This window comes from Agelaius tricolor, unplaced genomic scaffold (assembly GCF_023055355.1).
Source record: "Agelaius tricolor isolate 1412-34295 unplaced genomic scaffold, bAgeTri1.0.p SCAF_13, whole genome shotgun sequence".
In the NCBI taxonomy this organism is placed as follows: domain Eukaryota; kingdom Metazoa; phylum Chordata; class Aves; order Passeriformes; family Icteridae; genus Agelaius; species Agelaius tricolor.
In genome coordinates, this window is record NW_027269273.1 from 18,302,455 (window position 1) to 18,327,221 (window position 24,767).

The 24,767-nt window shown below is 45.9% G+C and overlaps 1 long non-coding RNA gene across 1 annotated transcript; it reads left to right on the plus strand.

Annotated features, from left to right (window-relative positions):
* Positions 1–361: 361 nt before the first annotated feature.
* On the plus strand, positions 362–24,195 carry LOC139595316 (uncharacterized). The gene is made up of 4 exons (XR_011681004.1): positions 362–788; positions 2,298–2,350; positions 3,372–3,711; positions 24,092–24,195. It is a non-coding gene; the product is annotated as an uncharacterized lncRNA (long non-coding RNA).
* Positions 24,196–24,767: the final 572 nt, after the last annotated feature.

Genomic DNA, 24,767 nt, shown 5'->3' on the forward strand with positions numbered 1-24,767 from the left:
AAGCCAGAGGAGGGTGATGCTGACTTTTGTCAGAGGCCTGTGGTAGGTGGACCTTACAGCAAGTGGACAGAGAGAGAGTTCTCCACAGGGCCTCACAGTTTTTCTGTATTCTACAGATGATAGAGATTCTTGCTGTTATTCACATGTGTCAGGGGTTTTCCCAGCTCACCGTGGAAAGCAGTCAGTGAGGTTTCATGCCAGCAGGGTCTGGTCACAAAACTTTCAGGGTGCTGGGAAGAAGGAGTTCCAGAAGACACTGGCTCCCTCTGGTCCCTAGTTTTTGCTTCTGCATTTCATCAGATGCCTGCCAGCTTAAAGGGGCATTGGCAGACTCATGCAAATCTCAGTCATACTTATAGGATGGCAACACCTGTCCTCAAAATAGTTTTTTTCCAAATATTTAACTCCTGGAACTCTGTTCAGTAATTAAATTATGAAATACAGAGCCAAAAAAACCCCTCTAAAAACATAATAACAAAATACATAGTTATTTCTATGTAAAAAATCAGCCAATCTTCCTGGTTAGTTTCTTATGTGACTTTTACCTGTATATGAAACTGCTATCTTCCTTTAATTTGCCCAAAACTGAAGGAGAAACTCGGGTGCCTTCCCAGTGAAACTTCCAGTCCCCTGTCATTTCAAGGGCAAAGGTAAATTGGAATATCTTCCCTCTTTGCATCATGAACATTATACCTTTCTTCTTGGCTAAGGAAGAGGTTTTTCCCTGATGTCAACGGAGTCACGCTGCGGAAGAGCCACTGCTGATGGGGTCTGTTCCAGCCTGTGGGGTGAGTGCCTGTCCTGTCTTCTCCCTACAGGTGGTGAAGCAGAGGCACGGAGCAGGTAGGACACCTGTTTACTCCTGTATGCCCTGGCCAAGCATAGGCAGTCATGTGACAGCTGGGACCCTGGTCAGAAGTAGGACTGTCCATAATTTAATTTCTTCTGCAGCTCTCACTTAAAAGTTTATTTTATGGAGAAAGATCTTTCTGGGAAACTCCCCTCCCCATTGCTGGCAGTTGTCACAGCACTGTGTCATCCCTTCCTTCACCCCTGTCTCTGAAGCCATCACCATCTTCCTTCAGGAGCTCTTATCTTGCACTGTCCCAGCCTGATCCCTTCAAACTGTTTCCCACAATGTTTCATGCTCATTTTGTCAGTGTGTTCTTTCTCACCAGATCAGATTCCCAGCCTTTCTGTGCTTCAGTGTTTTTATGGCTCTTCACTGGTTACAATTTTATTGGGAAAGAGGTGGCTGCAAGCAATGACCTGTGATTTCCAGGGAAGAGCAAGGGGAGAGCAAGGAAACTTCAAGCAGCATGGCCTCCCGCTGGGAGCTGTCCCTTTTAGAGCCCTTGTGTCAATTATGACTTCCCCACTCTATTTGTTTACCCTGGGGAAGCCCAGCATGCTCCCTTCAGGGCTTGAGGCAGGCAAATTCCCTGTCCCAGCAATAGCACAAAGGTCTTTCAGCCAAGGCTCAGGAACTTTGCATTGCCTATTTCTGAGTCAACCTACAGCATCAGGACCTAAGCTCCAAGGAACAGGTTCCCTAAGGAAAATGTGTTCACTTTCACTCTGGCATCTCTGTTGTATCTGGCATCCTCCAGCTGGGGCTGAGGAACACAGAGAGCAGTGAGCCCACACTACAGCAGCCACTGCTGCCTTAGCTCTGTGACTGATGCTGCTGGCTGTAGTGTAGAGTACAGGACATTTTCTGGCTGTTCCTAACATCTATTCCAAACAAACTCCAACACAGATTCTTTTATGCTGGAATATCCATGATTGGAGTCATTCAGAGACATCCTCCTGAGAATCTTTGTGGAGAGAAAAAGCCCAGGAACATCAGCTATGAAACAGCATTTTGTGTGCTGAGCTCTGTCTGTAGGAGAGGCACTTCCACCTGGCACACATCTCTGGAATGCAGGGATAGGACCCTTTGGGCTGTTTGGTACCTCTGTTGACCTCAGCAGGTTGATCACTGGGGACAATTTTAGCTCCATGCACTCATTAACCTGCTTCCCCTGAAGGACCTTTGAGGCTGAGGGCTCTGTGGGGTGGGCACCCACATCAGCCCTTCCCCATGGGCACCCTCTTGCTGATCTGCTTGTGCAGCACCTGGAACCAGGAAATGGTCCTGGGTGCTGATCGTCCCCATGTCCACGAGAGCCATGGAGGTCATCTGCTGGGAGGGCAAGGCAAGGCAAGGCAACATCCTCTGTGCAGTCAAGAAATGTTGGGCTGAGGAGGACTTCAGATGTGGCTGACTCTGAAATGAGCTTTGTTCCTTTCTTCAGCCTCTAGTGACAGAGTGTGTCTCTGGGCAGTGAATCAACAACCTCAGGAAGAGGTGAGCAAGTGTCAGGCACCATTATTGACATTCTTGCTGACACCCTCCCTTCAGAGATCACATCCCTGGGGATGGAGAGGCCAGGGCTGGGCTCCCTGAACAGGGGTCAGAGAAGATTCTGGACTGAGACCTCCCAGCAGGATTTCTACCCACAGCTGCAACTCTTGAGAGCCCATTTGCAGAGGCCTTGTTTCCCATATGGGCTCTACAGAGAATTAGCAGTGGCAGAGTGCTGATGGCACTGGAGAGCTGCTGGTGATGCTGTCAAATACCATCAGAGCTTGAAAAGCAATGTCAGCAGCATCCCCTGGGTGTTATATACTTATTTTCTAAGGCCAGCAGGTGTTAGCCTTGAAGCAGGGTGAGCACATCCATTTCACCCCATCATTGGTGGAAACCATACTATTAAGGACTGACCAAAACATGACATTTCCCACAGTGAACTTCAAATGATGTTCAGTTTGGGCAGAGCAGGGACAGTTTTCTCTCACCAGTATTTCTATGAGAGTGTAATTTGGATAGCAGATGAAAAATCCTTCTATTTAAGGAAACAAAACCAATTTATTTAGCTTTTAAAAGAATTTGAAGTACTGGTAGGTATGAAAAAAAATTAATCTGAACATCTTTTCCAATTTATTGTGTTTAAAATATAAATGCAGAGTATGTTATCTTCAATTTGAGAAAATTGAAATTATCTTCAATTTGAGAAAAAAATGCAGGGCCTATAGGGCTTTGTAATAATAGAAGAAATATTTAAAGAAAAGAGGAAAAAAATGGCAGTGTTTCTGAAGAGTTTTGGAAGGAAACATGGCAAGTATAAACTGGAAAATGTAAAAATACTCCCTACTTTTCAATTCTCAAAGTCTAAGGAGACTTTGGATATTAGTGACTCTGCTTTATAGATATGATGGTGCCATATTGGTACTGTTCCCTCATTGAGTGGATCAATTCACATTAGAGGAGTGCACAGACTTTTACAAATGTATTTTCTTCTCCTTTTTCTCCTCCTTCCAAAATACAGATCGATTTATCTTCTTTGTGCGAGCGTGAGGACACCAAGACACAGAGATGGGAGTGGTCTTACCCAAGGTCACGCTGCACAAATTATCATGGCAAGAGTCACTCATCAGTTCTGTGAGGAACAGCAGAGGAAAATGTTGTTCAGCATCCTGTGTTGGACTACCACCATGGCACTGTTTTTCCAGTCCATCCTGTGATCACCAAATATTCTTGTCATCTCTGACATGCAGAAGAAACAGAGGCTGGTCCAAACTGACTTCTGGTGCTACAGACACTGAAGTCCTTGCAAAAGGAGAAACTTGAGATGTCACTGGCTGAAGATACCCCAGGTTACTGTGAAGGTATTACAAACTGAGGCACATGCATATTGTGGCTGTTTTTCCTGACCTTGGGGTCACGTGCAAGGAAACAATTGGTGGGAAAGCAAAGGAGAAAAGAACAGTGATTTCTCTGGGGCCCTGACAGAAGGAATAAGAATGTGGGGGCACCTGGGATGGCCACAGAACAGAAAACCTGAAACATCTCTTCACCCATTTGTTCTGCATTTTCCACTCTGTGGGTCCTGCTCCCCTCTTTCCTCACCCTCCCCCAGCTTGCTTGGTGATTCAGGAAGAAGAGGCCAAGGAGAGTAATATTGTGCTGAAGACAGGACTGGAAGGGCAGTAATTTAGACTCAGAGGCTTATAGTATTATTGCCTGCAAAGCCATTCATGGGAAATGATTCCACCCATCCCCATTCCACTCCCCCCCTCCATACCACTCTCCTTGCTCTGCAATAACAATAACAGAAATGCCTTCAGGAGGCTTTTCTACTCAAAATGCAGGCAAAGGAGCACTTTTCTCCACCACCCCTCTTCTTTCCCTTCTCTTCTCCCTGCACTCGCTTGTCCCCCCTGCCTCTAAGCCTAACTGCTGCTCCCTCCCTTCTCCCCTCCCCCCCCACGGGATAAAAAAATAAAAATAATAATAGGGGTAATAAGAGAGGAGGTAATGGAACGTTCTCCAACTGGGCACATGTCAGAAGCCATTATATGTGGTGCAGATTTGCATAATTCAAGAAGCATCAAATTAAATTTGCATAATTCCTTTGATTACACTTGTTATTAAATGTAAGTGACATTGATTTACAAAATGGCCCAATATAAGGTTAATAGCAAATGTCACCTTCCAGCAGGGTGAATAGGGTGCGTGTGTGGTGGTGGTGGTGACGGAGGAGGGGGAGAGGGGGGCCTGGGGAGGAAGGCGAGCAGACAATTGATTTCTGCTCCTCTCTCCTCCTTAAAGGGCTCAGGTCTCCTTTGCAGAGGAGCCCTCGACTCTGCATGTCATGGGGACACAGTGTCATCAGGACTCCCCATGTCATGGGGACACAGTGTCATCAGGACACCCTGCCAAGTGGCACTGGTGCCATGGCTCTGCTGCCTCTGCTCTGCACCACAGCTCTGTATCACAGCGTGGCCACTGAGCCACTTCCCAGTGGGAGCCAGGCAGGGTGGAAGGAGCAGGGGAAGCCAAAAAGTGTCTGTCCCAGGCCTAGGCATGCTTGGTGGGCAGGAAAAGCAGCTTGGACAGCATCTCTGCAGGAAGGTCTGATTGAGGCAAGTTTTTTAAGATAGTATGTGAGCTGGATGTGGGCTGTGTCCAGCTGGCAGGAAACCCTGTATGTCTGCTGGGACAGCACTAGGAGGGAGTGAGAGCCATGGAAGGAGCAGTGCCTGAAATGCCAGCTCTGATGGCAGAGATTCCATAGTAAAAACACATTTGTGATTACAGCAAGACCTGTAAGTTACATGAAGAGCTGCAGCCATAAATGAAGGACTCTGTGCCATACATACAGGGCTGCTGGAGATACAGGCCCATCACCACTGTCCCCACCTCAGCCTGGTATGACAGGAATTGGAATCAAACACTACCAGGGTACTCTGGGGGCTGTAACAGGAGTCGTACGTCCATTTTGCTAACATGGGCCTCAGACCATCTTGAACACTTGCCTTGTGAGTAGATTCCATCTCTGAACATCTTTTTGCCTTCTTCATTCTGTATTTTTCTCCAGAAAGGGCATGTGATTTCATGCAAAGAAACAGATTGGCAAGTTGTGTAGGCACCTGAGGAGTCTAGTGATAAAATAAAGTCATATGTGTACCAGAACAGGATGAATATCAGACTTCTAGTCACAAGCACTTTCAAAGACACAGAAACCTAGCCATAACCTGGTTTTTGTTCTGCAGAAAATTTCTTTTGCAAATCAAGAGGCTGGCTGAAGGGGGAACAGGGACCCATAGCTAACTTTTTGGTTAAACTCTCTTGCTCAAGGTGAAAAAGGATGCTTCTTTTGGTATCAGAGCTCTGTAAACATTGTCTAGTAGCATCCAAACAAAATTAGAACTAAATCTCTCTCTGAGCCAGCTGTCAGAAGGGTTTTTCAGAATGTTTCAAAGGAAATGGCATTCACTATTTGTAGCAGGAAGGATATGGTGATTGGTGTAAAATTCCAGGTAGTTGCCGTTTGTAGCTGATTTTTGAACTCTCATAAGCCTTCCGAAGCTCTGGTAGTCCATGCCCAGGATGGAATCAGTGCACCCATCTTTCAGATCCCAACATAATCACATGAAACCAGGTCTAATAATCTAGATTATTATCTACTGAATGAGAGACATTAAATGTATTTTACAGGCCTTTGGGCAATCTAAAAGGAAGCTTCAGCATGAACATTTCTAAGTGTCCCACATCAGTTGAAGAGCATTGCCTTGCTGCATCCCAAGTATCCAAGGCTTGCTCCACAGCAGAATTTATTATGACCCTCCTGAACCCAGATTCTCAAAGGTGCCCAGCAATTTGCAGTGCCAAACTTCAGACAGTTGAAGAAAACATCTTTGTGAGGCTAAGCACATTTATAGTGGCTCCGGCCTGGTTTCCATTCCTGTTGTGAGGAAAGAAGATGAAGTGTCTGGGTTTGGTGGACAGACTTAAAAGGGTGAATGGAATACACAGGACCACTGTGCATGCCCCAGATTTCCTGAGAGCATGCAGGAGGTGTCTTTGTGCAGTGTCAAGGGATTGGTCTTTACTTTGAATATTTGTGTCTTCTGAGCAGGTGTTGTGCTTCCCTCTGCAAAGCAGCCCTCCCCTGTGGCCTGGTGACAGCCCCTTAATGCAGAGGACGCAGGTTGTATTCCCAGCCCTGTCAATCCCGTGTTCTCCACTGCGTCCCCTCCACACGCGGGCGCATCTTGGCTGGTGAGCCTGCAAACTCTTTGGAGCTCTGCTTCAGATCCCCTCCGTGCTCTCACAGACTGCTCGACACATTGGTTCCCAAGTGTGTGTCTCTTGCTTCCCTTCTGAGGCTGGCAGGGATATTTGAGCAGGTCCATGACCCAGACCCTGTCAGGCTGCATCAACCCTTAATGCATCCCGTGAAAGCCAGCTGCTGGCAGTGCAGGTTTGCAGGGCATTTCAGAGGGTGTTCCTCTGCAAGAGCTCTCTCGAAACTCTGTGTCAATCATGCTCCCTGGCCATCATGCCCACTCTGACATGGGGATGCTGACTTGAATGAGGACAGTGAGAGCCTTGTTTTTAACATGGATTAAGGGGCTATGAAATTTGCTGCCAGGTTTGGAGGTGCAAGGGATCCCAGCCCAGACATGGCTGGTGCTCACGTGTGCAATTGCATCCTGAGCTATTTTCGTGCCAGCATAAGCTGTAACTCTCCCAGGTCAAAGTTGGCATGGGCAGAGGCAGTTAGCACTGGCAGCTGCTCCTGCTGCTTTGCCAGGGGAGAGGGTCATTTCTTTTCCCTTCCTCTTGCTAGTTTGGCAGCTGCCAGGCTGGTACAGAGCTCCCCTCGCCGTCGGGAGGATGGGGAGCCGGGCCGGAGCCCCCGGAAGCTGGCAACAGGCGCTCAGGCAGCGGTGAGAGAGTGAGAGAGCCTCTTATTAAGGGTACCCCTGGCTCTGGCTGACAATTGCTGACATCGTCATATTTAGCACCCGCATGCAGCGAGCCTGAGAGACACTCACTCACTCACTGGGTGAGCCAACTGCAAATTAATCGTCAGTTCATTACTGCTCTGCGCCTTTCATCCTGACAGCAGCCTTTCAAACGGGGATATAATTGGAAGGGTCCATGTGGCAGGAATTTGGTGAGGGCTAGGAGGGAGAGACCTTAGCTCCCCCTCTCCTTTCCTCTCTCTCCTTTTCTCAGGCTGAGTTTTGGGAACAAACAGCAAGCTCAGGACAGGCTGATGAAGGAAATTAATCTCTCCTTCCCCTGATCTTGTCCAGGCCAGCTACAACCCTTGACATACATTGAGATTTTGTACCAAGAGATGTGTTTGCATCCAGGAGGTTCCCTCAAGCTATAATTGCCCTCAGTTTGCAAACAAAGTGTGCAGAGTAGTAGGGTTGCCTGTGAGAACTTGAATATGTGCATCATTATGATTGCTGGTGGTGGGTATTTCTGCTATGGTTATTACTGTGCTGCTGGGAGGCCCTGTCTACACAGGCACAGTGGAAAGTGAATCTGCAGCCAGGAAGGTATTACAGGCAAGGGCCAAGGCTGAGAAGCAGAGTTTGGAGGGAGGGTGTTGGGACAGAATTTACTTCTATCATCCTTGGTATTCATTCTCTGAAAAAAGACACAAACCCTTGGATTTTATTCATTATGGCATGACATGAAACACCATTCTGTGCCTCAGTTTCCCTGATGGTCAGAGTGATGTGAATATCCTCATCCTTGTGATGGGAACAGCCACTCCCAGGACACTGTGAAGTTATATCTGCTTCTCTAGAGTGCATGGCAGAAGGCTGCTCTGACAAAGCCATGGGGCAGGAAATTACCTCAGGGGTGGACTCCACGGCACTAGGAGTGTGGTGTGGGCTTGAGATTTTGTTTGGGTTTTGACTGATATTAGGAAATAGTATTAAAATAAATTGTTGATGCAATCCCAATGTCCTGTTTGCCACACTTGAAAACAAAGGGAAAGGGTTTCTTAAAACTCTATTTTTTAATAGGAAGCCACACTTGTGAAGTGATAGAACTGGTGGGGGGCAATCAGGGAAAAAGGCTTTCTTTAGAAACCCCTTTAGAGGGAAGCAGCATTGGAGCACTTCTGGGACATTGTTTTCCTCATTTTTACAACTTTTGGTAGTTGATGTGCAGGCACCTTCCCAATGGCCTGTTCTGGTGGGCCCATCCTTTCCAAGCTCCCTCTGCACAAGGGTCCAGCTCTGCCCTGAGGGATGCAACAGCTGAGGGTCTAAGGAGGGGACCCAGTCTCAGAGATAGGCTGAGGGTCTGTGCTGACCAGGTGCCTACTGGAAAGGACATGGGAAGGGTTAAGCACTTCCAAAACCCGCTTTGTGACTTCCCGAGTTGTGTTAATTTGCTTCCCTCAATGGTCTAAAGGATGAGGCTGTGGTGCTTTTCTAGGAGACAGAGGGAGTCATGCCATGGGGACTCTGGCCCCCCCTTCCCCATGTCCCCCCTGCTCCTCCCGTGCAAAAGTTATTGTCATATTCGGTGGAGTCTCAGGTAGGCAGATGAATGGGAAATGTTCCTCTCCATTACTAGCTGCACTTGACTGGAGTCTCATTACATTACGATGGCGCTTTAGCAGGCGAATGGGCCTTGCGTCTGGGCTCCCAGCACCCCTCATACCTCCCTGATAACGTAAATTACCCTCCGCCTCATTGCCTCAAATGATCAAACATCAAATTGCTAGTAAAAAAAAAAAAAAAAAAAAGAAAAAAAAAGAGGATAAAAGAGAGGAAAAAAGAGAGAGAGAGGAGGGAAAGGAGAAAAACTGAACAGAACCATGGGTTGAATCTAGGTGGTTTGTCAGCAGCAAGAGACGAGTCAGCGGCTCTTAAACACTTGCTAAAGATGAATCCATTGAAGGTTCTGAGCATGGTAAATTTGCTGGCAATAAGTACATCTGTAAAATCCAAACAATGCTTTATAATTCCAAATTACACCAGTCAAGACCTGCTACTTCATTCTTTTGATCCAGGGAGGGGGACCCACACTTAACCTGTGTTTCTCCATCAACAGACTTCAGCAAATTCTGAGAGAGACAGAGGCAGAAATATGCACACAGCACAGATTTGTTGTTGATTTTGTGGTTGAACAATGTGCCAAATCCTCTGACCCCCTTTTGTCCCTTGCTTCCTGGCCTCTGACAAATTTTCCAAACCAGAAGAATAGGTCCAGGATGAACAAAACAAGAAAGAGGAGAAAAAGAGAGGGAGAGGCATCGGGAGGGGAGGGAACAGAGCAGGTACATGCAGGGCTGGTCGACTCTGAGCAGAAAAATATGGATCTGGGCAGGGTAACGAGGCGCAGTGGGAAGAGGAGGCTATACGTCTTCTCTCAGTATTTAAACGTGTGCTTAATATGGCGCTCAGTGGAATGGTTAATCTGCTAATGCTGGTAGTGTTTGCTGTAGTACTCAGAGAAATGTTTACTGCAGTATTTCATGGGGATTGTGCTCGGGATGGCACAAAAGGAGGAACCGCTCTAGCGTACCAGGAAAATGTTCATTGCAAAATATACTGGAATATTAAGAGGTTTATTTAGTGGCGTACTTAGTATAATATGAAAAGAGTTAAGTACAGGATGTTTTATTAATATTTTTGGGGTGTGGATGAATTTCAGTGCTCAGGAAGGTTATGGAGAAGCAATTCCAGCAAAGGCTGGTTTTATTCATAGATTTATAGATCTTAAGACCATAAAGGATTCTTGGATCAGCTAACCTGACCTTCTGTATAACACAGGTATATACAGTGTGGACATACCTCCTGATTCAGCAAAGCACTTTAAGCACTTGCTTAAATTTAAGTATTTCAGTTGCCCCATGGAAGGCAGAGAAAATAACCCTATTGAATCAATGGGACTATTCATGCTCTTAATGGGAAGTGGGTGTTTAGACATTTGCTGAATTTGGACCACAAGAAGATAATGCAGCTAAATGAGTAATTCATAGCCACCCATTTATTCAACTGCTTATGCTTTCTTTTCTGCTTGTGGATTGCTCTGGAGCCAATCGCCATTTCCTGCAATGTATTCATTGTTTGAAGTCATTCACTGAATAATTTCAGTGAAAACTCTTTCTTGATAGCTTGCTCATAAACAGTTCATTGTGAATACAGGAATATATGCACATACATTTTAAGAATGTGTGAGTGCCCGCACTTGTGTGTGTTTGCATTAAATATGTGAACACTCGTGGATGTGCACAAATGCAGGGTTGGGATCTTCAGCTACAATAAAAGACACAGTTCCCTGACACTGGTGAGGTTGCACTGACTCTGACCACTTCCCAGTTCCAAGTTGCCTTTGTTTTGAGTGGACCTGTAATGTTTCTGACCCCTGGCTGTGGGCAGTGAATCTTGAGGTCCAAATATTTACCCAGGGAATTTTTTAAATGTGTTGTTGTGATTTTTCTCCTCTCCTCTATTCATTACACTCTGGTTTGCAACACATCCCTTACCATGAAGTGATTTGCTGGGAATTTTACAGAAAGTGAAATGGAAGAAGGTACAAAATTAGTTGGAGTGAACTCAGCAAATTCTAACTAACCACAGCCTCTGCCAGGCCCTTCATTCCCTCTATTTGCTCAACTTGTCATTAATCAGCTTGGAATTATTTTGAATGCACTGCATAGGGATTTTCCAAATCAGCCAGGGCATATCTTCTTCAAACAAGTGTATTTGCAAACTGCTTGTGGCATAGAGTCTGTCAATTAAGTGACATGGCATGTTTTAAATGGGAGCAGAACTGAAGAGCAGGTACTATGAATGAGGCTGGAAGCTTCACCGGTGGAATTGTGTTTGTGCAGTGGCCAGCTCCAGTTCTCATGCAGACCTTACTGAGCATTATGCATTACAACATGGGAATAATTTGTTTCTGGTACAGGATGCCAAAAAGTCGCACTGCTTTTTAGGATCCACTTACATTTTCAGAAAATCAAAGGAATTACCATGATACTTAGGAGTAGAGAATGAATGACTATAAATTAAGAACTGAACTTGTCATTTCCTGCATCCAGTTTATTTTTCTTTTTTATATTCCCCTCAGCACCAGAGAGGGTTGTGATGGAAACTAGATGTGAGCTGGGCAGTGGCAGCACTGGGACAGTTCATTTAAGTGTGGTTGATACGTGTGAGATAAGTGAGAGTTTGAGATTTTCCAGCGGTGACGTGCAGGGACACAAAGACACTGTAGGACACGTGCTGGTGATGCTGCAGAGCTGATGGGATGTTCCACATTCTCCCTTTGGGCTTCCACCAGCTGTGGCATCTGAAATTGCTACTGAATATCCCTATCATTCATTTTCTTTCATTTGCCCAACTGAAAATTAAGAGAGGTTTGGTTTTCCCAGGTTAAAATAAGGTGGGAGTTTTTCAAGATATTCCAGTAAAACAGAAGGATACTGGAATTTTTCCAGCCTCAATGAGATGTGTTTTTACAGACAGCCAGTGTCCTTTCTAGAAAAACAGTTGTGTTTCACAATGGGAAGTTATTTCAACACATAAAATCAATTATAATGATTCCTTTTCCAAAATATAAAATGAAATATTTTGACTTTTCAAAATTACCTCTTCATTTTCTATTCTTCCCTTGTGGGGGATGATTGGCCAAAATCAGCAAGAGCTAGCACAGCCTGAGGCAGCTAAAAACACAATTCAATCTGCAGATAAATTTCATCTGGTGAAGTAAAAAGAGAAACTGCAAGTCCTGATGTTGCTCTCCAAAAAAGTTTGGTTGGTATGGCTGTATCTGAGGTATCTTTAAAACAGAGCATGTGTCCTTCTGCCAATATTTGCATAGCATTCAAAACAACAGGGAGCATTTGGAGCTGTTTAATACTGAGGGAATAGGTTTCAAGCATGGGAGGGATGGGGTTTGTCTGGGCCCTGGCAGAGGTTTATTTACACTGGGGCTCAGTTTTAGCCCAGTCTGCCTCTATCAATGTAGCTTTCTTTTTAATGAAGAGTTTACAACTTGTACATGCAAAGAGACATTTAGGTGTTAGTTTTGTTTGCCAATAAAGAGACTGTCCATTAGCTATCTTAATCCTCTGTCTGTCCTAACAGGCTGAATCACAAAAACAAAACCTAGGAAAAAAAGAAGGTCCAACTAAAATGCTGTTGTAAATGAAATAAATCCCCTTCTCCTTTTTCTTTTTGGTTTCAGATTGAAATAGCTTGTTTTACTCAAGCTTCTCCTTCTGAAAGTTGATGTATTTTTTACTGAAAAAAAATGGAAACTGGTGGCAGAGAATTTGCAAAAGGAATAAAACCATAGACTGCTTTCAATATTTTGCACAGAAATTAAAACAATTTCAGGAGCTATTCTGGGCTGAGCTTTCAGCAGGTACAGAGATAAGTAGGACTAGTTTTTGCTTATCCTACTCATGAACTTCCCAACATTGTTTTGGATGAAATGCAAAATCAAATTCTGCAAGATGTGATCATTTAGGCTACTGTGGCATATTTTGAAACAGTAGGACTGTTAGCCCCAGCATTTGGCCAAATTCCAGCCTGGATAATTGCATTCTGCCGGCCTATATTCAAGCCTGCAGTTTGAAAGGAAAAAAAAATCAAAACAAAAAAATAACCCCCCCTAAAAAAAGAGTTATTATTTCTCCTCCAAGAAGTCCTGCTGTGTGATGACCAATGCTTTTCCACCCTAGAAGTAGCTGCATTTTGGGAAACATTGCCTATATCATCCTACTTCTTTTGCCCATTGGATAAAGACTGCTGTGGAGATGACCAGGCCCTTTGTGGGAATAAAGCAGCAGAGCTGACCAGGATGGAGCTGTGGTGCTTTATGCCAGCCCTGTCATAACTGCACAACCTTCACTCCATAAAGCCCAGAGTCCTGTGCAAGGGCTGGGTCCCCTGTGGTCTGCTGGCCTCTTTGTCTTTCCAGTAGCCATGGACTGGGGGTACTGGGAGGATGCACAGTGAGAGGAGAGGGCAGGCTGACATCAGATGGGAAGAGGGAGGACTCACCAACGGGCTTGACCCGTGTCTGTAATTTGTAAAGAGCATTTTTACACCAGATCAATGCTTTCCTCAGCATTTTAATGCACCCCATTGGTGTCCTTAAACTCTAATGATGCAGTCTGTGAGAAGCTGCCATTTATTACCCACAGATGGGGTGATAATTATTGACAAGATTGTAACTAATAATTAAACCCATTTGCTCCTTTAAACAAGTTGGTGTGAATTATTTGCAGGGAGTTCTTTAGCAGGCCTGTGGTCACTCCCGCTGCGCGTGGGGTGATGTTGTCCAGGAGCAATCCCACTCCCAGGGAGGAGGGAAGGCTGCTGCAAAGCTGGGCTGCTCAAACCTGTGGCAGGAGTCCTTCCTCTCACCTTCTGTGGTGCCTGTGCTCCCAGCTGTGTTAGGGAGAGGCGTGTGAGCACCACCATGCTCCTCCCAGTCTCCAGGGCTGTGCCTTCTGAGCCCCAGCTCCTTCCAGGGCTAGTGCTGGGGACTCACACAGGGTCTGCTCAAGGGACTTGGGCCAGATGTGGAGCCATGATGGAAAAATGTATCCATGAGAACTTTTCTGATGCTTTGTCTTTCTATTCCTGAACATCTTTTGCCTGCCCCTTCTGCAAGTTGAGGATCAGTAGTTACACATTGCCTGTTGTTAGGTTTATTATTCCTCAGGTCAAAATCCCATTCCCATCCCAAAGCAAGGATGCTGAAAGGGAAGGAGAAGGATAATTTCTGCAGGCTTTTGTTCCTTGGGTGAGCTGAGATTAAAAAAGAACTGTTTAACCCTCTGTAGTACAGTGTGGCGCTCCCATGGTGCTGAGGACTGCAGCACCAGCTGCTGCCCAGCACCCATGGTGGGGTGGTGAGTACACATGAAGGAATGAGCTGGGGACTCCTGGGGGACTGGGCAGGGGAACAAGTGCTGCCCTGTTCCCCACTGCCACAGGGTACTACCCAGAAGAAAATGTGAGCACTCCTTCTGTGCAAACCCAGGCATGGCAGATATGGGGAGCAGGACAGCCTGTGCTGGCCAGCGTGGAGGCCAGCAGGGACAAGGCAGGGTGAGCAGAGAGCAGCTCTTGCAGCACCACGCCGCTGGGAAGGCAGCCTGGGGGAGCTGCCTTCCCCTGGTGTACATTTAGAGGGAGGGTGTAAATCTAATCTCAGTGCTAGGGTCCATTAGCATTAGAGGGGAGTACTGTCTATGCATTCATTCCCTGCTCTCACCTCTGGATGACAGAGTACCCCCCTCTGTTGTCTGCTTTAGCACAGGGAAAAGGCTGCCCATTAATTCTCCAGTGGCGGTGGATAATGCCATCATAAGTCTTAGGTGCCTATGAATTTTGTGAGCATTTTACAGTAATAAATACCCCACACTTGTGCATATAATTAGTTGTGTATCCCTCGGTTGTTCCATCTGCACTATGATCTATCTGTCCTTTTACAGAGGTGGGCCTGGTTCCTCCCCTTGCACTCCTGCTTTAGTATTGGTGTGGCATGACCTAGTGGCTGGAACTCAGGACCTGGCAGAGCCATTTCTGTAAAGGGAAGGAGAAATGCCATTCTGGACTCAGGGATTTATTGGGCTTGAAGTGGAAACCTGAACTAAGAAGCTGAATGCAAAGCAACCAATTTGTCCCTACTAGGTCCCAGTATGTCTGTATTGTCAGTGCCATCTCAGACCCCCTTCCTGCGTACCAGTTTGTGCAAGCAATGAAAAGACTGTAAAAATGTACACCTACAAAAGTTTATCTGTTTATTTGTCTTCAGTATTTTGTGCCTTCCCCTTCTTAAGTGAAAAAGACTATGGAAAGACTAATAGCCTCACATCTACACATTACAGGATTTCGTCTCCTTTTTTAAAAAACTCCACTAAAGCCTCACACCAGCAGAACTTACTGTGCAAAGGTAAGCAATCACCCTGCTGTCTTAAACCTACTGAAGCCTGGATTCAACAGGAGAGAGAGTCAGGCTTTAGGGCTCCAAATACTGGGCCAGAAAGACTGTGGCCACATGACACAAATGCTGATCTGATGTGAAGCTGATCTGCTAATGCAGATCCTTTCAGGGAGTGCTGACAGGTTAACTTCTGACAGACTCAATGTGCATTTGGTGTTATTTGTCTGTGACTCTGACTTTATACCTTAAAATATCGCCTGTCATCCCCCTGTAGCTTGCAGAAAGCTGAAATGAAATTGAAGCTGGCACAAAAGCTGTGCAATGTGTGCTCTGGCTAACTTGGTAAGATGTGATGCTGCAAGGATGCCTGACCTAGGCTAGGTCTGTGCAGCTGGCTGACCCCAAACTGTGCACATCTGGCAGCATCCACCTTCAGAGGATGCTCACAGAGGATGCTCAACTGTAACCATCAGAGGGGCTATTTACATGCCTAAAGTTAATCACAACCTTAAATCTCTTTAGGATCAAGGCTGCAGAGGAAACTAAGAGAAGACACTGAAGAAGCAATTGTCAGCTGAAGCTGTGGTCAAGAGCTCACTGAGACTTAAACATAACATTTGAGAAAATGAGTCCATTTGTTCCAGAGGCATCCTGAGCATTGGCATATAGCAATTGTGTAATGGATCTCTTCAACTAGTCCTAAAGCTGAAATATCCTTAACAAATATTTCCTATAATAGCCCTTAAAGAGGGAATGCAAGGAGAGAAATTTTAAAACATTATTGCTGAGTTCCAGTTTTGAGGGCTTTCAAAGTACCAAGGTAATTTTTCTCCAAATTTGGCTCAATATTTAACAAATCAAGTGAGATCAGGAAGTAACCCGAGGTCAACATTTTTAACCTGACTTGTTTGTTAAATTGTTGCAGCTCTGCAATAGCAACAAGAACAAGTACATGCTGCATTCAAAGGCAATTCAAACAATCCCTGGAAACTTTATAATAAAATCACTAACTGAGGAGCAAGACTGAAACAATGGAAACAAGGAAGAAACCCTTCTGTGGGAGATGGGAAAAGCTCACAGACCTGGGATTTGGAATCAGAAGAAAAGTCAGATTTCAACCTCAGCTGTAGTGATTAACTACCTTAACTGTAGTAATTGTTAATGAGTGTTCAGCATGAGCCAGGCCAAATTGGCATTTGTAGAGAAGCAAGATGGTCGGGTTGCATCCAACCAGAAGCAGTCCAGAGAAGGTGGAAGTAAGCCATGTAGTGTGGAAGCAGCAGTCTTCAAAGAATTTCTCATCCTGGTGGCAACCTGCACAGTGGTTGCTGGATCACTGGTGCTACAGAGAGGTCTTCAGGTATGGTTGGGTGCAGCTTTGATGAAAAGCAGCTCCTTGCAGCCCCCCTCTTGTCAGAGCCACCTGCACCTCTGGGCCTCCAGGATCTGAGAGTGAGCATTGTCCCTCAGGTCACTGCAGCAATCACTCATCGTGGTTCAGCAGGTAGATGTGAATCGGGCTGGCCACATCACCCAGCCCTTTGCAGATCACCAGCAAGGGCTCTCTAGGCCACCAGTGGCACACAGCCCCGTTTCAGAGGCAACGTGCTATAATAATGTATCCCTAACCATGCTTTATACCAATAAGTAGGCTATAACCCTGTCAAGGTGTGCTGGTGACTCTATAAACCATGAGACCTGAATGGTCAATGGTCGAGTGGTTTAAAGCTGTCACCAGAATACTGAGATAGCCTTATAAGCCTTGTGCTGCATGGCTGGGGATACATTATTCACTATAATATATGGTAAGAAATACCTGCACAGGGTCTGAAATGAACTGCTTTAGCCACTAGCCAGCATGGCTAGTGATCAGGGAAATCCGTCAGCATTTTCATGTGCAATGGGAGGCAAAAAGAAGCAGACACTGGAGGAGAACTCATTTTCTCTGTACAGATATTGAGTTTGGGGCAGGGGATAGAGATGATCAGAACCAAGCATGGTGAAGCCTCTCACCTGCACTTTCTGTCACAGGGGAGCACCTAGGGCTGGTGGCCATCAGAGCTGTGGGGCTCCTCATGCCTTCACAGCCCTTCTTCTGTTCTGTGGAGAGCCCAGGAGTACAAGGGCTGTCAGTTCAGCACTGCTCAGGGAAGGCAAGTGGGAACGTGGTGTGAGGCCCAGCCTGAAGGCAGGAGTGTGTGGACAGTGAGTGGCCAGAGACCTTGTGAGAAGGACCAGGGTCCAGTCATTGGCCAGGAGCCTCTGCTGTCTGTCCTGCCTCTATACAGTACCATGAGCACTACAGGAAAGGTCTAAGAGGCAGCTACACCAATGGGGATACAGGTGGGTTGCCCCATCCATCCATACACCAAGCATGTCTTGGGTAGCCCCAAGAGGCAGGGGATGGAGGCAGCTGTACAGATGGACATGCAGGCAGATGGTCCCACTGCCAGGACCTGGGGCTCTGAGAGGATATCCAGCAATTTTACACCTTCCTCCCTCCAGCCATGGCCAGGCCTGGTGTACATGTGTGTTACAGCAGGGATGAGGTCAGAGAAGACAGGGGTAGGTCTGGGTGAAATGGGGTGAAGGGATGCCCCAAATCAAATGTCCAGCAAATGAAGAAAGCAATGAGAGATTTGAAGGGGCTCTGTCACCAACAACCTTAGCAAATAAAAGATTCCCCCATCATGAGAGCCTATCCAACCACAAGAGACAAAATCCCTGAGAGCATGCCTGTGCGAGTACCCTTTGGCAGCGGGGGTGAGGGGGGAGAAACAAGGAGGGCTTGGGGGATTTCATTAGGAGATGGGAGGGGAGGGAGGAAACCTCTCCTCCTGAACAATACACGGAGCTAAAATTGCCTGAAGGGCTTGGCTGGCTTGCTTTATTTATTGCATATGCATATATACATACATATACACATATGGTTCTGTATGTATTTTTCTCCCCCGGGCCTCATTGGTCTTTGTCAGGAGAGGACCCAGGGCATCCTTTCCCAGTGCAGAGCTAGCAGACAATAGTGCTGCCCGGGAAGCAGGGAAGAGCCCAGCGATTGATTCCTGGGATCAGTAGCTGGGAGACAGGGCTCTGGGCAGAGGAATCCAGGGCTTTAGCCGAGCACAGGGCTGGCCGCCCCTCGGCTCACTTGTTATGTTAAGAACCCAACATCAGCAGAGAGGAGGCTGTGGGTGCAGGGAGGAGAGAGGGACGGGTTCTGAATGGCCGCCCTGGCATCCTTCTGTTCTCCATATGGGTACATTGTCTGCCCCCTCCCTCTGCACTGCCTCTCCTCTCCCTACTGTGCTCACGTCAAATGTTGGTTTCCCTTGTTATTAATACCCTCGGAGTGGACAGGGAGTGACAGGCACCAGGAATTTGTGAAGGATGGAAGAGGAGGAGAAACAAGTTTGTGTTTGTTGAGTGGAAGCTGTGTCCGTTTGTCCTCCCCAACATCCCTCATGGGTCTGGGTTGGACGGTGCCTGGGGATGAGCAGGGCTGGAAGCTGGGGCTCACGAGGCAGCAGGAGACACAGTGCTGGGGAGGGCTCTTTCCCTGTGAAGTCCGCCCCATCCCACTGACTCCATCCCAAAACCACAGCTCTCTGTCACACCCTTGTCCCTGGTGGGGTGAGGTACTGCTTCCTGCCGTCCCCCACCACAGACCAAAAGCCTCATCAAATAAGGGTTTCCCCTGTAACATCCATTTGCCCCAGGAGGATCAGGTCAGTGGGCTCTCAAGACCAGGGAGGGACTCCATGTCTCTATGTCCCTCTGTCCAGCTCTGGGCAGGCCCCATAGTTTCTAGTTCTCAATATATTTTGAATCCTAGTTTCTTCTAAAACTTGCACTGAATAAGATCTCACTTCAAGCCATGCTTTTCTGTCCTACCTGATTTCTTTTTAGCAAATATTTTTTAAAGAGCTACCATGTCCCTGAAAATACTTCTTGTTATTACCCATCCAAAAGTAGTACTGAATACATTAGAAAGTCTCTTCTCTAATGTTTTTTTTTTTTTAATTTAATGTCAGTTAAGATAAAACTAATGGTGTCAAGCAATATAAGGAAGGGGAAGATTAAACAAAATCTATCCTTTGCAAAAACAAAGCAATCAATATAACATTATGCTGCTGTAGTGTCTTTCAACTTGCTTTGATTTGTGGATCCCTAGAAAATCTCTCAAGAAGGCTCAGCAACCCCCTAGAAAATTCACAAGCCCTGACCACTGGAGAGCGTTGGTGAAATTGCTTTACTCACCCTCTTTGTCCGACCAGGAATCTGCAGACCACAGGTTGAAAAATAACAATCTACAGGAAACCAGCTCAAATGTAACTAAGACTGACTAAATAAGGACCAACTGAATATGACACTATTGTTACTGTAATACTCTCAGGTCCATCTTTCTTAGAGAATCTGTTTGCCATCTCAGGGAAGCACACACAGGAGCTTCATCACTCTGGTCCCATCTTGCAGGCTTATCTGCTGCTCATAATAGCTAGTTCCTCTGTTCACCACATTAGAAAAATGCAAGCAATTCTAGACAGCTGGAAAAATTCTGAACATGTTTTTCTCTTGTAGAAAAAAAGGATTTTGATTCTAGAGGTACTCTCCCCTCACCTTCAACAACCATAAAAACAAATTAATGCTTAAACCCACTATTCACTTTTATTTCCTATTTTTGATGCTGCTTTGTGTTGTCTGTTTAATTTTGCATCTCTGGCTGAAGTTAAACATTTCTGGACAGGATAATATCACTAGTTTTTAACTCACCTAGCACAAGAAAAATAGGAAAACAGGAATAAAAATAGCTTGATATTTAGGTTACAAAATATTTTAGTTCTACAGGCCATAAGCTGATACTGTCAACGTAACACTCACGAGACCTTGAAAAATTCAAGGTGAGAAGTTTAAACAGCTAAAAAACTACAAAACTTCTTCAGAATTTCCTTTTCATAAAAAGAAAATGGAAATACAGCAGTAACTATGCTTGAAACTAGAGCAGACAGCATTCAGAAATATTGCAAAAAATGTCAAAACAGAAAAGCTGGGTTTTTTCCAAGTTGTTCTACAGATCTTTAGAGATGCTGCTCCATGAAATAACGAGTGGTTCATTCACCAACTCATCAGCTTGGGAAATATATGCAACACAAATTCATTTGTTTCCAGCTAATTGCACTTTCATTTCCTCCTCCCATCGTTGCAGGCTGTGCAGGCTGGGGTTCGAAGCGGTGCTTCCCAGGCTGTGTTTCATGCACCACCCCCAGCACCCAATCCCCACCACAGTGGTAACCAGCCCAGCCAGGAGGCACCGCTGCCTTCTTTGCTTGTGATGTTCTGGGAGAAAAATATTTGGAACCCACAGTTTTAGAGCCGGAAGGGACTGACAATCAGTCCTCTTATGTTTTATTTCTGGCTCCTGTCATTGGCACGCTGTACAGCTGTAGTCAAACAAATGAACTTCTCTACATCTTAGTTACCCTTTCTGTAAAATGAAGGTAATAATATTTATCCAGCTGGGATGCTGCAAGGAGTAATTAATGTGTACAAATCACTGTGAGTTCCTCTAACAAAGTGCAAATTGCATTAGTCCCCACAGAAACTAGTAATAGGTTTGTGTCTTCCTTCACTGAAAGTCTGACCTCAATTCCCTGGGGTAATCTTGAGGAAAAACTCTTCCTACTATTTGTATTATAGCAGCTCATAGGACTCCTCCAATGCCAGAAGCCCCATCATGCTCAGGGCTGCACGTTCATACAGTAACATACACCCCACACTCTGAGCTCTGATATGGAAACTCAGGAAAGCCAGGAGGAGGGAAGGATTAACCCCATTTCAAAGGTAAACAAACAAGGCACAGGGAGGAAGCATTTCCTGGTTATAAGTACCAATATAAGTCCTTTCGGAAGATTTACCTCACACTGCCTTCCTGACTCAAGCTGAGTTTTCACTTTGTTTTGCTGGACATCAATCTTTCTCATTCTGGTGACAGACCAGACAGATGGCAATGGATGGAGCTCACTTCTTAGAGGTGCTCAGAGATAGCTGTGTTAGGGCAAGTCAAGGCTCGTAGATGGAGGATATGAAGTGGCCTGGGGGATAGGTGGCCACTGGTCCAGTTCTTTGTCTCATGCTCTTCTGGAGACCTGGATAGATTTGATGTTCTAATTTCTTAACACTTTCAGGCATCCTTCTGCTATGAGAAAAGGCAGAGCAAGAGAATCCAAGAAAGACTTGTTAAAGTGGTTTTGTAAATTTTTGTGCATAAATATTCAGGGAAATGTGGATCTCCAACAGCTCTCTCAAGTGCATTGCTACTAAACCCCTCCTAATGCCAGTACCCAGATGGGTCAACAGATTTTTCAGTGAAGATAACACTGCTGCTACCTCCCCTCCTCTCTGAAAGGGCCACAGGCATTTGTCATACGGAAGTCCAACCAGCAAGGGAAGCCCCTAATTCCCACTGGAGGCAAGATAAGGAAGTATGGCCCATGTCATCTCACCACCAATGGCATGAGATGAAGGATAAAACTTGGCATGATCAAACAGCTGGGGACATAAATACAGGATTAAAGGCTCTGGTGATGCAAGTAATTCCCATTTCATGGAATTTAGAGAGCCATGTTGCTGTGCACCATGTTGCTGTAGACCTCACTCTCTAGTGCCATTAAGCCATAGACTCCGTTAGTGGCCGAGCAAACACATGCTGGAAAGGAGCCACCAAGAGAAAGGGCACCTTCCCTTGGGAGAGCCTTCCAGAGCAGCCAGCAGAAGCTGAGAAGGACTTCCCTTCCTCCCCCTTCTTCAGCACCTGCCCAGTGCCCACACTGCACACCCCTCTGAGCTGGGGCTCCTTCTGCACTGGTCAGCCTCTGGCCAGAGAACTGGGAACTCTGCCATTTATAGAGGGTATCCAAAACCGCCTTTTTGAACATTGCATGTGCAAGGATGGGAGGAGGAGGGGAGGGGAGTGGGGGAAGAGGAGAGGTACAGACACAGCACTCCTTGGCAGTGATTTATAGACTGGGTCAGGCACAAATTGACTCGTATGCAAGAAATGTAAATGGAATCGAGACTTTTGATGGAGAAGCTCATTTTCAGACTTAAACGCTTTAGATTAAACACACTCACACACAAATGCTGGCGGGGAGGGTGTTTTATATAATTTACATTACAAATCAATTCATTATCCACAGAGGCAGGTTGCACTGATTTTCAAGGATCGGAGATTTGATGAAGAGGATTCATTTCAAGAAATAAACCTTTTAAATTAACCGCAAGATGAGGGAAATTTCTTTATTTAAAAAATGCGCCAGCCCCTTCTTTGTTTCTTTTATTATTATTAATATTATTTTCCATCCGGCTCTGGGTCATTAAGGAGGGTCCAGAAGTCACAGATTGCCTTTCTGAGGGAGGAGAGCTGAGAACTTCGAATGTCACACATTTTGTCTGGCTCCAAACCTTTCATTTCTTGCAACACAATTTCTTACCTGTGGTTGGCTCCGCACACCACTGTGTGCTGTGTGCCAGGACTGATTTAACAGGGAATGTCCTCTCCACCTTGAACTTGAGAGGAGAAAAATCCCTTGAGAGTGGATATGGGAGAATCATGACAGACAGACTTTCAGCAGCCTCAGAAGAGAAATGCCCCTCAGTCTCTGGGTGAAGTCCCTTAAAGCTTTATCAGGGTGTGGGATTTTGAAAAACCCAGCTATAACAAAGGCAGATGGCTTTGTAAGGGAACATTTGAGAAATAGGGGTAAAGAAATGGAACAAAAGGGAACTCCAGAATCAGGTCCTCACATCCCATCCTGCCCTAGAAGTGTGCAGATCACAGTGGACAACAGCCACACTGGAGGCAAAGCAGGAGTGAAAATGATTGAAGGATGTCAGGGACATTACCCTGTTGTTCCTTGGCCAGGCTGCAACGTACCACCTTTGACAAAGATTGTTTCTCACTTCCTAAACCTCCTAATTTGTTCCCTTCTAGTCATTCCTGGCTACAGCTCTCTCATAACTCCCAACAACTGCCCCTATAACCTGGCTGCAAACACAGCCTCCCAGCTGCCCAGCATTCTGCCCAGAAAAGAGAGGCAAAGCAAGAGTGCTGGACAGAACACAAGCACAGCCTGTCTTTCCTGAGAATATATATTTTTTTAAGATAAGTTCATATAAAAAACAACCAAATGGTTGGGCATCTTTCCTAGCTGAACAAGAGTCAATCCTCTAGACAGACAACTTCTCACCTGACTGCAGACAACCAACCTCAGCTGTGTGTGATGGACCTGGGCCAGAGGTTGGTAACAGGTGATGGCTGGGGATGGGCAGCTTTTGGGTCCTGGAGGTACCTGAATCCCTCAGTGCTCCAGCAAAAACCAGTGTGGCCTTCCAAGGGCCCAGTGTGGGGCCTTCCTGAAGCATTCTCCTCACAGGAGGCTCCTGGCCACTGTGAGAATGCGTGGCTGGCACTCCAGTGTCCCAGGAGGGGAAGAGCAGTGTCTGCCCCACCTGAGAGTCCCAGTGCAGGGCCAGGGAAGGCAGCAGCACATGGGCTGGAGGGGAGCCAAAATACTGGGGTTAACAAACCCTGATCTTGGGGAAAAAAAGGCACAGGATCTTTAATGACCACAAATGGCTAAGACTTTTGCTTTATATCTCTTCCGAAAAGCAATTATGCGAATTTTAGCTGGGGAGCTTTTATCTCATGCAGATGGGGTAGACAGCACAGTGTCTTCTCCCAAGCACAGCCAGACCTGGTCAGTACAAGTGCAGAGAACAACATGAGACATGTTTGACCTTCACAACTTTCCTTTACAGACCAGCAAGCTAAAACCCTGAAGGAATTTTCCTGAGTGAGTTTGTCCAAAGCAACATTCACCACCTCATTCAATATTTGCCTGCAAAAAAAATGCCAATTATTAAGAGACAGTCCTGGCTGGGCATCAATAGGCAGCCAGGTGTGAGAAGTTGAAGAGAAATACATCTCATTAATGTGGAATTGTTTTTAGGTTAATAATCTTGCGTTAATTTTCCTTTAAAATATTGTCTTTGACCGTTAAACGCTCGCACTGTTATAAAAAGAACGTAATAAATGATCTTGAAGCAAATTCTCCTGCCAAATGTCATAATTTATTTGCATAATTAGCTCTTAATTTTAATTCAATATGCAAATCCACGCTTCCTTTAAATTGCAGCAGCCTGTTTCCCAGCCCTGGCTGCCATGAATTTATTGTGAGGCGGCTGTTTGAAAAGGCAGCTTCACTGCCTTCTGGGGATGGCTGCCTGGGGGAGGGGGTGCCCACCGCCAATTCCAGTCACTTTTTGTTTGGGTTTTGTTTTGGTTCGCTTCTTATTAAGTTGGACCCCAGCCTGCTTCAATCCCTGAGCATCCCCATTTTCCTCCCAACAAGTCCTGTTTCCCTTTGTCTTCCTTCTGCATTTTTTTCTTTTCTTCTTTGGAGAAGACAATGTTGATCCCCCATGTTCCCATCCC